This window comes from Protopterus annectens, chromosome 1.part2 (assembly GCF_019279795.1).
Source record: "Protopterus annectens isolate FY-2018-M chromosome 1.part2, PAN1.0, whole genome shotgun sequence".
NCBI lineage: Eukaryota > Metazoa > Chordata > Ceratodontiformes > Protopteridae > Protopterus > Protopterus annectens.
The window spans coordinates 564,368,355-564,380,571 of NC_056727.1; the positions used below are offsets into that span (position 1 = coordinate 564,368,355).

General features: G+C 39.3%; 1 protein-coding gene across 1 annotated transcript in view; it reads left to right on the forward strand.

Annotated features, from left to right (window-relative positions):
• Positions 1-12,217, forward strand: part of LOC122790194 (opsin-5-like) — a 570,713-nt gene that overhangs the window by 106,668 nt on the left and 451,828 nt on the right. The gene's annotated exons all lie outside the window — the stretch shown is intronic.

Sequence of the window (12,217 nt, forward strand, 5' to 3'; positions counted from 1 at the left end):
TGTACTGCATGACTGAGTGTGATCCATGACATACTTGGATGCATGAAATACTGTTCTGCATTACATAATCTTGTGCATGTGTGTTGTATGCCAACGCTTGCTCCATGACAGAGTGTGATGCACAAAATAGTGTACCACATATCTACTGCATGAAACAGTTTGTCAATGACATTGTGTGCTGCATGATGTAAAGTGCTTCAAGACACTGTGCACTCTGTTGCATAGTCTGCTGCAAGGCACAGGATGCTCCATGATTAAGTGGACTGCATGACATAGTTTTCCCATTGTCATATAATACTGCCTACCACAGTGTACTGCATGATATAGTATGCAGTATGATAATGTGTGCTGCATGACATATTGTGCTCATAAATGGTCACAGATATAATGTGTTGCATAATGTAGCATACTGGATGATTTAGTCTACTTCAAGAAATAGTGTGCTGCATGACACTGTGTTCTGCATGCCATAGTGTGCTGTGTGACATTGTGTACTGACTGTATTGTGCTGCATGTTGTAATGTACTACATAATGTAGTGTGCTACATGATGTAGTGTGTTGTATGATATAATATGTTTCATGGCATTGTGTGCAGCATGACATACTGTGATGCATAACATAGTTTATTCCTTGACATAGTTTGATGCATGAAATAGTGTGCTGGATGACATAATGTACTGCATGGTATAGTGTGACACATAATGTAGTATGTTCCTTGATATAGTTTTCTCCATGATATACTGAGATGCAGTAACACAGCAATACTGGACAAAGGGGGCAGCTGCCCTGGGTACAAAGTTCTACTGAGCATGATTGGCAGTTGCCTATAGGTCCTCAGTGCTATGCTTCACCAGCATTCAAATGCCAGTATTGCATTTGTGGTCAGAACTGAAGCACTTTGTGCTCCATATGAGGCAAAAACTATAGCAGCTGCGTACTACACTATAACAAGCAATTTGCCACAGTTTATAAGGAAATGAAGCATGTTTAAAATGAAGTGTTTTAGTGTTTCATGTGTGAACTAGACTTTAGTAGCCAGTGCCACTTACTAATTGTAGCAAGCAGTTTGTTGCAGTTTAAAAGGGAAAAAGAGCTTTTCTTAAAAAAATGCAGCATTTTAGCCCTCCATATGTAGAACAAACCAGAATAACCTGAAGTTTTAAAGGCAAGAAGAGCTCTTTTTGTATTATTGTCCTCAACTTAGAGTTGATTGGGGTGCCAGATTGGGGGATAACACAGGTTACCAGATTCACTAGCTATACCTCTATTACTTAGTGTCCTGCATGACAATGTGCATGTATGAAGTAGAGTGTGGATTGAAATAACATGTCGCATGATATAGTGTGCTGCATGCGCATAGCAATTTTTTGACTGACATAGTCTACTACATTGCATAGTATGCTATATAATAAAATGTGCTGCATAACATAATATTCTGCAGGCCATAATGTGCCGCTTTATGTAGTGTGTTGCACAGCATTGTGTGCAGCATGACATAGCACTGCATGATGTGGTGTGCTACAAAACATATTGCACTGCATGACATAATGTGCACCATGACATTGCCTGCTACTTTCCATAATGTGTTGCATAATTTAGTGTTATGCATGAAATAATGTGCTGCATGACATAATGTTCTCCATGGTGTGTGCTCCATGATATAGTGCACTTTATAACATAGTGTGCTACATGATGTAATGTGTTACATGGAATAGTAAGTCATATAACATACTGTGCAGCATATTGATGTTAGTCTACTACTCGTAGTGTTCTGCATGACTGTACTATATGTGGTTTAGTGTAATATAGTGAGATGTATGACACAGCGTCCGTGGCATAGTCTGCTTAATGGCAAACTGAGCTCAGTGACTGTGCTGTATGCCACAGTGTTTTTACATTCAGTGTACTGCTTGCCCCAGTGCTTTGCAAGACATAGTACGGTGCATGTTGTAGGGTGTTCCATGCCATTGCATACTGTATGACATAGTTTGCTCTGTGACTTTGGGCATTGCATTATTCTGTGTACTGCATGATGTAATGGGCTTCATGAAATGGTGTGCTCCATGATGCAGTTCCCTGCATGGTATGGTGTATTTCTTGAAACAGTGTGTTAAATGCATATTATACTACATAATGTAGTGTACTACAAGAAATGGTGAGTTACATGGCCACTGCAGCATCCCTATAGTATCATCCTCCCTGGTAAGATCCAACCACTAAGCGGTCACTTTCGAAGTCACCATCTCCTCCAACCCCCACCCCCCAGTTAGGATCAGACATAAATACTTTGCTAAAGCTGATTACAGCCTCCGAGGGATGGTATAAACAGCTTCACAGCTCCTTCCCCCTCTGTAGGAACTATAACCAATATCCAAAACTACACCAAAGCACTATACGAGCATTTATATAGATGCATGGAATCAGGAATACCCGACAGGACTAAATCATCCTCCACAAGGAAGAGTAAACCTGTCTGGTGGACATCTGCAATAAATAAACTCTATAATAAAGGGAAATAATTGCTGTCTAAGACCAAGAAGGAGCAGATGCCCAATTGGAAGCAATGTCTCCATTGCCTGAACAAGCAAATAAGAGCACTAGTGAAATCCTCCAAAGCAAACTTCGAGTCCAAATTGGCCACATCTACTAGAGACAATCATAAGGCCTTCTTCACGTATGTCGGCAACCTCACAGAAAACATCCAGTTCTGTTCTGAACTGGTGGTCAAGGACACCACATATACAGATGTCATAGATGTAGCAAGCTTGCTGGCTGACAGATTCAGCAAAAACTTTACCCAACTGTCCCCCCATCAGTAAAGCCGGACATCCTCAGTACCTGCCCCCTTTTCCTTATATCTAGGGAACAGGTCATGACTGCTCTCTCAAAGGCTAAAAATACAGCCTCCATGAGACCTGATAACATCCCAGGCTGCATCCTATGTGAACTCAGGCAGGAATTTGCAGCACCATTAGGCATCCTTTTCAACCAAAGCCTGAGTACTGAGCAAGTAAAACCACACTTCACCATTTCGCCTCATTCAGTTCTGGCTGATTAGTGATGTCCCCTTTTTATATTCCATATGAAGTGCATTCTATGACTTTAAAATTGAAGTAATGCATCAGAAACTCCATAACATGGTTTGCTAGAGCATTCTTCTGGTCTCTGTTGCAAATATCTCTTAAGCATAATGCACATAGGTAAAATGGATCAACTTTTAAAAAATAGGGTTCAGAGACACAAGTTTCCAATGCATTACTTTAATTTTAAAGTCATAGAATGCACTTCATATGGAATAAGAAAAGGGGACATAATTAATCAAACAGAATTGAATGAGGCAAAATGGATCGTGAATTTAAGAGCTCACAAACCACCAGGTCTAAACTCTGTTGTGCCCTTGAGACCCATTTTGAAAGGAAGGTGACCTATGAGAGGGCAGAATAAAGGTGTGCCTTGATTCTGATTCATAAATGGCTGTACACAAAACAAAGTGGGATGTACACCTAAAACCCTTCTGAATAATTAATTAGAATGAGGAGTTGACTAGAAGTGATTGGTCTGTTTTAAGATATTAATGGAAATGCAACTCTGTTCCCCTTATGATCGGAAGAAGGCATACCCGAAAGTGCTTATTGTTCTGAGGGAAAACTATTTACTTATAAAGATACCAGCTTTTTACAGCTAACAGTTTTTTATTTCACTTCATTAACAGCAATTTGAACTGTCTAGCTCTCAGTTTTTAAAGGATAACCTATTAAAAGGAATGTTAATGTTGTTGCGGTGGTGAAGTGTAATTTTACTTGCTCATTGTTTTTTATCTTCCACATCACCTTCAGCAGTTACCAGGTACCTCTTCAAAGCCTGAGTACTGGCTTCATCCCAGCTGAGTGGAGAGCAGCCACTGTCATCCCTTTACACAAAGGTGGAGCATCCATCAATCTGGGAAATTATACACCCATCAACCTAACTAGCCTGATCTGCAAGGCCATGGAACCGATTATCATGGGCCTCATTAACAAGGACATTGGCAACCTCCAAACACATGATCCCACACAGTTTGGCTTCATCAAGGGAAGGTCATGTCTGCTAAATTTGGTCAATTTCTTTCAGACAGTCACCAAAGCCATGGACAAGGGGAAGACTGTGCCGACCACCTACCTTGACCTGGACAAAGCCTATGACACTATTCCCCACTCAGGCATAATAGATAAACTCTCTCAACTAGGCATCAAACCATATGTTACCAGATGGGTAGCAAACTGGTTCACTAATAGAACCCACAAAATAGGGAAAGCCACATCAAGCAGTAGAACCGTAACAAGTGGTGCGCCCCAGGGTTCGGTCTTGAGGCCTCTGTTATTTGGGATATACTTTTCTGAGATGCAGGCCAAAACCAGTGGGCTATGGCTGACCAGGTTTGCAGATGACTGCAAGCTGGGTGCTGTCATCAATTCCCCTAGTGATGTGGACATCCTCCAAGAGGGTCTCACTCAGACAAATGGCTGGTGCAAGAAACATGGCCTCAAGCCGAATACCAAAAAATGCATCATCATCCCCTTTAGGGAGAGTGACATCCCCACAAATTATCACATTAATAACAATGTCCTAAGAACTCAATCAGTCATAAGGGATTTGGGCACCCAGGTTGATAACAACATGACTTTTGACCATAATGTTGCTTCCGTGGTACAGAAAGCCTTCTACATGGTCCACCCTATAAGTAAGGGTATCTTATTCAAGAACAAGGAGGTCATAACATGCTTGTATTCTTCTCTTATAAGATCCATTATTGAGTACAACACATCTTTTGGGATGTACCTCTCAAAGCACATGCAGCAGCTGGAGAGACAACAGAGGTTCCTCATCAGGAGAATCCAGGGCTTCAAACATCTACCAATTACAGATAGGCTAAAAGCCCTAACCCTCTATTCAGTTTCATACAGACTCCTCAGAGGTAACCTCTGTCTAGCATACAGGGTGATCATGGACCCCAACCTGATGGGATTGCTGGAGATCTGCAAGTCAAGCTCCACTCAAGTAACCCACATGCGTGGTGTCAACCTGGTCTGTGACATCAACTGGACTTGTTAGCAGAACAGATTTGTGTCCCAGACACCCCCTCATCTATGGAATATATTCCCTCTCCACATCAAGCAGAGTAACTCTTTGCCCTTTTTTAAGGGCAAACTGGATAACTAGATAGGAAACAGAAAATATACCCCTGGGATTCAACCCATGTCCCTATTGGACAGGGGCATTGGGTGCTGATTTGCTAAACATGGGCTAAACTCTTGGCTAGGCTTATAAGGGCCTCAGGACCAATAGCATAGTAAACACCTATGATCCTATGATTGTGCTCCATGAAATGATGTGCTGCATGATATAATATAGCAGGCCATAGCATGTTGCACAATGTAGTTTGTTGTATAATGTAGAGTACTGCATGATAGAGTGTGATCCATGACATAGTATGCTGGATGACACAATGTGTTGCATGGTGCACTAGCTGTGTATTTCATGATACAGTGTGCCACATGGCATAGTATGCCACATTATGTGATGGCATAGTGTAATACAGACATGGTGTGCTACCTGACACAGAATGTCATATGACATAGTATGATAAATGATGAAGTGTGATGCTTGACACAATGTGCTGTGACATACCATGGTTTATGACTTAGTCCAATGCATGACACAGTTTGCTGTATGATGTTGTGAGGTGCATGACAGCATGTTTTTATAACATATTGTGATGCATATGTAGTATGTTGCATGACATAATGTGCTGCATGGTATATTGTGCTGCAGGACACGGTGTGCAGTTAGATGTAATGTGCTGCATGTTATAGTATTTTCCATGGTGTAGTGTACTGCATAACACAGTGTCTTGCTTGACATAATGTGCTGAATGACGGACTGCACTTTATAACAGGGTGATGCAAGACATAGTTTGCTGTATGATGTACTGTGCTGCATGGCATGGCATGTTCCATACAATACTATAATGCATAATATATTGTGGTGCATGGCAGTGTGTTGCATGACATAGTGTGCTGTATAATGTAGTGAGCTGCATACTATAGCATTTTATGCAACACAGTTTCCTATATGACATAATATGTTGAATGATACACTCTACTGTATGACAAAGCATGCTGCATGAGAATATCCAGTATTTTATATATTGTCCTGCATAATGTAAAGCTACATAATATAGTGTGATCCATGACATGGTCTCCATGACATATTTTTCTGTATGATGTTGTGTGCTGTGTAACATAGCATGTTGAATAACATACTGTGGTGCATGATGTAGTATGTTGCATGACATAGTGTGCTACATAACACTGTGTGCAGTTTTATGTAGTGTGCTGCATGTTATATATTTTCTATGTAGAGTGTACTGCATGACACAGTGTCTTGTATGACTTGATGTGCTGAATACTGCACTGCACTGTATAATATTGTGATGCATGACATAGTTTGCTGTATGATGTAGTGTGCTGCTTGACACATGTTGCATAATATATTATGATGCATAATGTATTGTGCTGCATGACATTGTTTGGTGCATAACATAGTGTGCTGTATAATGTAGTGTGCTGCACACTATAACATTTTGTATGAGACAGTTTATTTATTACATGACTTAAAATATTGAACAAGACACTGTACTGCATGACAAAATGGCATAACATGGTGCATAACATACTGTGATGCCTGATGTATGACACTGGTGTATGACAGTGTGCTGCATGACACAGAGTGCTATATAATATAGTGTACTGCAGAATATAATATTTTGCATGGCAGTATCATTCATGACTTAATATGTTAAATCATGCAATGTATTGCATAACATAGTGTGCTGCATGAGGATGTCCAATACTTGATATAGTGTCCTGCATGATGAAGTGCTACATGATATATTGTAGTCTATGACATAGTCTGCTGCATGACATGGTGCTGTAATATAATAGAACATACTGCATGTCACAGTGTGCTGCATGACACAGTCTGGTGCATGATGGATGGTGCTTCATGACATAACATACTGCATGACATATTTTCCCATTACTTGTTTTGTATTGTATATTGAAATGCCTTACATTGTGTGCTGCATGCCATATAGTGTGTTTCATGATGTAGTGCATTTCATGACATAGCATGCTATACAATATAGTATACTACCAACAAAGTATTTTCCATGATATATTGTGTTGCATAATTCAGCCATGACATAGTGAGCTGCATGGTGTACTGTCCTACGCAACATAGTATGTGGCTTGAAATAATGTGTTTAATGAAATAGTGTGCTAGATGACATAGTGTACTACATTATATTGTTTACTGCAGGATATAGCTGCATAATGTATTGTGCATCATGACCTAATGTGCGGCATGGCACAGTGTGCTACATGATGTGTGATTTATGACATAGTGTCCCTTATGACTAAATGCTCTCCATGTATAGTGTACTGTATTGCATAATGTGTTTTGTGATACAATGTGCTGCATAATGTTTTGTGCTTCATGATTTAGTGTGCTGGCTGACATAACATATAGCAGGACATGGCACATTACATGACATTGTGTGCTGCATAATTTAGATTATTGCATGAAATAGCAATATCCATGACATGCGTGCTGCACGATGTATTATGCTGAATGATATTGTGATGTGTAAAACATAATGCGTTGCATAATATAATATATTTAGTGACATTGTGTGCTGCATGAAATAATGTGCTTCATGGCATAGTGTGCACCCTGACATAGTGTATTGTGTTATATGGATTGTTTCATGGCATAGAGTTATGCATGAAGTCGTATGTTGCATGACAGCATAATGTGCATTATAATGTGCTGCATGCTATCATGCGGTGTATAACAGTGAGCTGTATGACATAGTCTACAACCTGACATAGTGAGCTGCATGACATATTGTGCTGTAGGACATAATTTACTGCACAGTGTGGTATGTAGCATGACATAGTGTGCTGTGCAACATACTGTTTTGTATGATCCTGTGTGCAGCATAGTGTAGTTTGCTGCACAACAGTGTGTTACATGTAGTGTAATGTATGATGTTCTGTGGTGCATGATGTGGTTTGTTGCTTGTCACTGTACTATCTATGATTGTAGGCTGCATGGTGCAATGTGCTGAACATTGTGGCCTACATGACATGGTGTGCTGCCTTACATAGTGTGCTGCATGATATTGTGTACTACATGACAGTAAACTGCATGTCTTAATGTACAACTTGACATTGTGTGTTGCATGACATAATGGCATAGTACATTGCATAATGTAGTTGCTTGATGAGATGGTGTTCTGGATGACACAGTGTGCTACGTGACATAATGGGTTGCAGGACATATTGTGTAGTGCCATGTAATGAGTTGCTAAATGAAACAGAGTGCTGCATGAAATGATGAGTGACATGACATAGTGTCTTGAATGAAGTATAGTGATGCATGATGTAGTGTGCTGTATGACATTGTATGCTGCATGACATTATGTGCTATGTAACACAGTATGCTGAATAATGTGTTGCAAGTGAGCAACATGAGATAGCATGCTGTGTATAGTGGAGTGCATGATATTCTGTGTTGTATATCATAATATACTGCATGACACTGAGTGTTGCATGACACAATGTTATCCCAGAAATGCAGCACGACATAGTGCAGAACATGTTGCAGCGTGTTGCATGATGCAGTATCTGGCACAATGTAGAATACTGCATGATGCAGTGCGCAAATTACTGCATGATGTGCTATGTTGCATGATGCAGTTTGCTTTAAAATGTAGTATGCTACATGATATTGTGCTGTTGGATATAATGCATTGCATGACATACTTTATTGTGTGCTGCATGGTATAGTATGGTGCATGAAATAGTGTGCTGTATGACATAGTGTACTTATGACACAGTGTGCAACACAAAACACAATGTTCTTTGTTGTGTGACATAGTATGCTTCATGAAATACTATACTGCATGCTAGTTTACTGCCTGGCATAACATGTTTCATGACATAATGGGTTACTTGATGTATTGTGCTGTATAACATAGTATTTTACTGTGTGTTACATGATATATTGTGCTTCCTGGCCAGTAAAATCTAGCGAATATCTTTGCCTTAGATTTGTCTAATCCTGTGCTGTATATTGCAGTATGCCCCATGATTGGTCTATGACATTGTTATTCAATGCATTGTATTACATGATATAGTGTGCTTTACAACATAGCTTTCTTAATTATATATATAGCATGGCATTGTAAGTTGCATGACTTAAAGTTCTGCATGGCGTCATGTGCTACTTGATGTGTGAGGTATAACACAGTGTGATGCATGATGTAATGTGTTGCAGGACCTGCATGATATAGTGTGTTCATGACATACTGTAGTGCATGGCATGGTGCAGTGCCAGTTACACTGTGTGTTCATGACATACTGTAGTGCATGGCATGGTGCAGTGCCAGTTACACTGTGTGTTCATGACATACTGTAGTGCATGGCATGGTGCAGTGCCAGTTACACTGTGCTGTGAAACTTCAAGGAAAGCCTTCAACTGTCTCTTACTGGAATGTACAAGCCATTTCCATGGCCTCTAGCTTTTCCAGTTGCAGTCTGTATTACCATCCCTCTTCCTATAACATGCCTACTTGACTTGCCTGCAGCTTTTTTTTTTTTTTTTTGGAATTTATGGTCAAGCCTAACTGCTTGCCTTATATATTCTAGCACATTGTACACTTTATGTAAGTGAGACTGCCAGTCCACTGAATGAATGGCCATGCCATCTATGTATGCCATAAAACAGTGGGACTGAAGCTTCAGTATTTCATCCTACAGCCTCTCAATGGTAGCACTGTATACTAGAACTGATTATCAGGGTTTACAAAAGCTGTATCTACCCTCACTTAAGTTCACTATCAACTCATCAATTCTGGGCATTGGGTAAGGATGTAACTTTTAAATACTTCTATAAGATTTAGGGAATAGCACTACTGAGTTGTTCTAGTCACTCTCTCAAGTCTTCACTCACTCCTAATCTAAATATTGTTTTAACTTCTTTACTTATTGTTTTGCAACCCTAAAGTCTCATTTGAATTTTTATCCCAGATCTCATCTTTACATAATGTTCTTATCAGTTTAGTTCTCCTGGGCATTTATGCAAAACATGCCTTTATTTCTCAAGATAAACTCTCTTACTTCATGTTTTTATATTTTTGACAATGATTTCTTTGTCTTTCTTTCACACAGATATTCTCTGGTATTTTCTGCAGAAACTTCTGCTTGCAAACTCTGCAGGATTGTCTGCTTTCTTCCATGGCTTCATTACATTAGTTTCATAAATTTGTGGTTTACCTTTAAAATGTTGATGGTTGGAATGTTGAATCCACTTCCACGAACTCTGAACTGCACCTAGTCAAAACCTCAAATGCCGATGTTATGAACTGCAAAATCTCACCCCCTTTTGACCCATGTTAGCACTTGTTTGTAGGTGTGCAATGGTCAGAAATGTTAACGTTTGATGTTTTTTCGAGTATGTGACATTTTGCCATTACAGGTTTCGTGGAACCGTTTCAGTGGTATGGCTGTTTGACTTTGTACAGTCAACATTTTAAAGGTAAACCTAAATTTTCAATACTTTTCTCTTTCATGATTGTCCAGCTTTGAATATTTACTGCATTTATTCTTACAAGTACCCCAGATGGCTCCTACCATTTGTCTAGAAATGTGTTTTCTGTTGAAGATAGTAACATTAGTATTTTGATTCTGGGGTTAACTTCTCTAAATCAAGGCATTCATACTGTCGACTCACCAATCCATTTCCTGGGGTATCTATATATATTCTCCTTTACTATGGACATCACTACATTTAATCTCTCCTGCAAAGAAGCCAAGTGCTATATCACACTTTTTCTTTTGCAGAGTTTTCTGAGCAATGTCAAGTAACTCTGTAAGATGCCTGCTATACAGTAGTTCAAATAAGGTAAATAGTGAGTAGTGTAACAACATGTCCTAGTTTTTTATCTATATCAATAACTTTGCTGAGAGTAGATGTATTAAATATCATTAGTTTGTGAATGGTCTATTGATGTCTTCAACTGTTTATCTTTAAAGTACTGACATAACTGATGCAATACTCCTGGCATAAAGAGAGTGGCTTGGTCAGTAAATTCTCCAGGGATACCCATGCTGAACAAGAATAGTACCAATTCCCTGGTGATAACATAAGCATTCAGTAGTTGCATTGCCTGTGGAAATTTGATAACATTGCTAATTATGACCATTATATACTAGTGCTCATTGCTGACTTAGTTAATGGCCCCATGGTGTCCATAGCAATACACTCAAATGGTATCCCTTTGATAGGCATTGGAATCAAGGAACTTCTGTACCCATGATGGAGTGTAGTGTTCTGACATTCTGTGCACGAATCATGTAAGTTAGTATTTCATTATGCTTTGCCAGTACAATCTGGCTAATAATACATTTGCCTTAGTTTACCTATCCCCAGGTGGTCTCTAAACATATGACTATGAGTTAGTCTCACAGCATCCTATAAGATTTTTGATACTACCAACAGATGCAGAATTTCTTTCCATGCTTTACTAATTTTAACTCAAAATAGGTGCAAGAACTTTTCACAACATCTTATTCCTTCTCTTCCCCTACATCCTTAGTTACATTCTCTCTTGCTGTGCTTGCAGTATCATCTTCCAGTTGTGGCGTTTCCATAGTTCACATGCCTTACTTTTAAGACCACTAACTCAGCTTTACTTTTTTCAGTATGCTTTAGTGGCCCTCCCCACTAAAAATGTTGTCACTGTCACTTCTATGTCTTCTTCTGCAGTGGGTAGCTCTTATGAAAAAATATTTTCTGCTTTATTTTTCCTTGGTTCACACATTCCTGCTGTTTAGATCCATCTACAATCAAATTTTCTGGTTTACAATAGCAGCAATAGTCTCAGAACTCTGCATTCTTTTGCTTTTCTCACTTTCTGTACTTATTTTGGGGGTCCTCACTCAAGTGCTTTTCTTTTTAAGTTTGGCTCAGTATCTTTACTAACTCTTCTGTGTTGACTTCTGTATTGTACTGATTTTGCCTCAGCTGTTATACTGACATTCCCTTACAGTTTTGAATTTTTGTTCCTCTACCATTGGGTCATGTTTGTGATAACAGATCGTATCCCTTTCT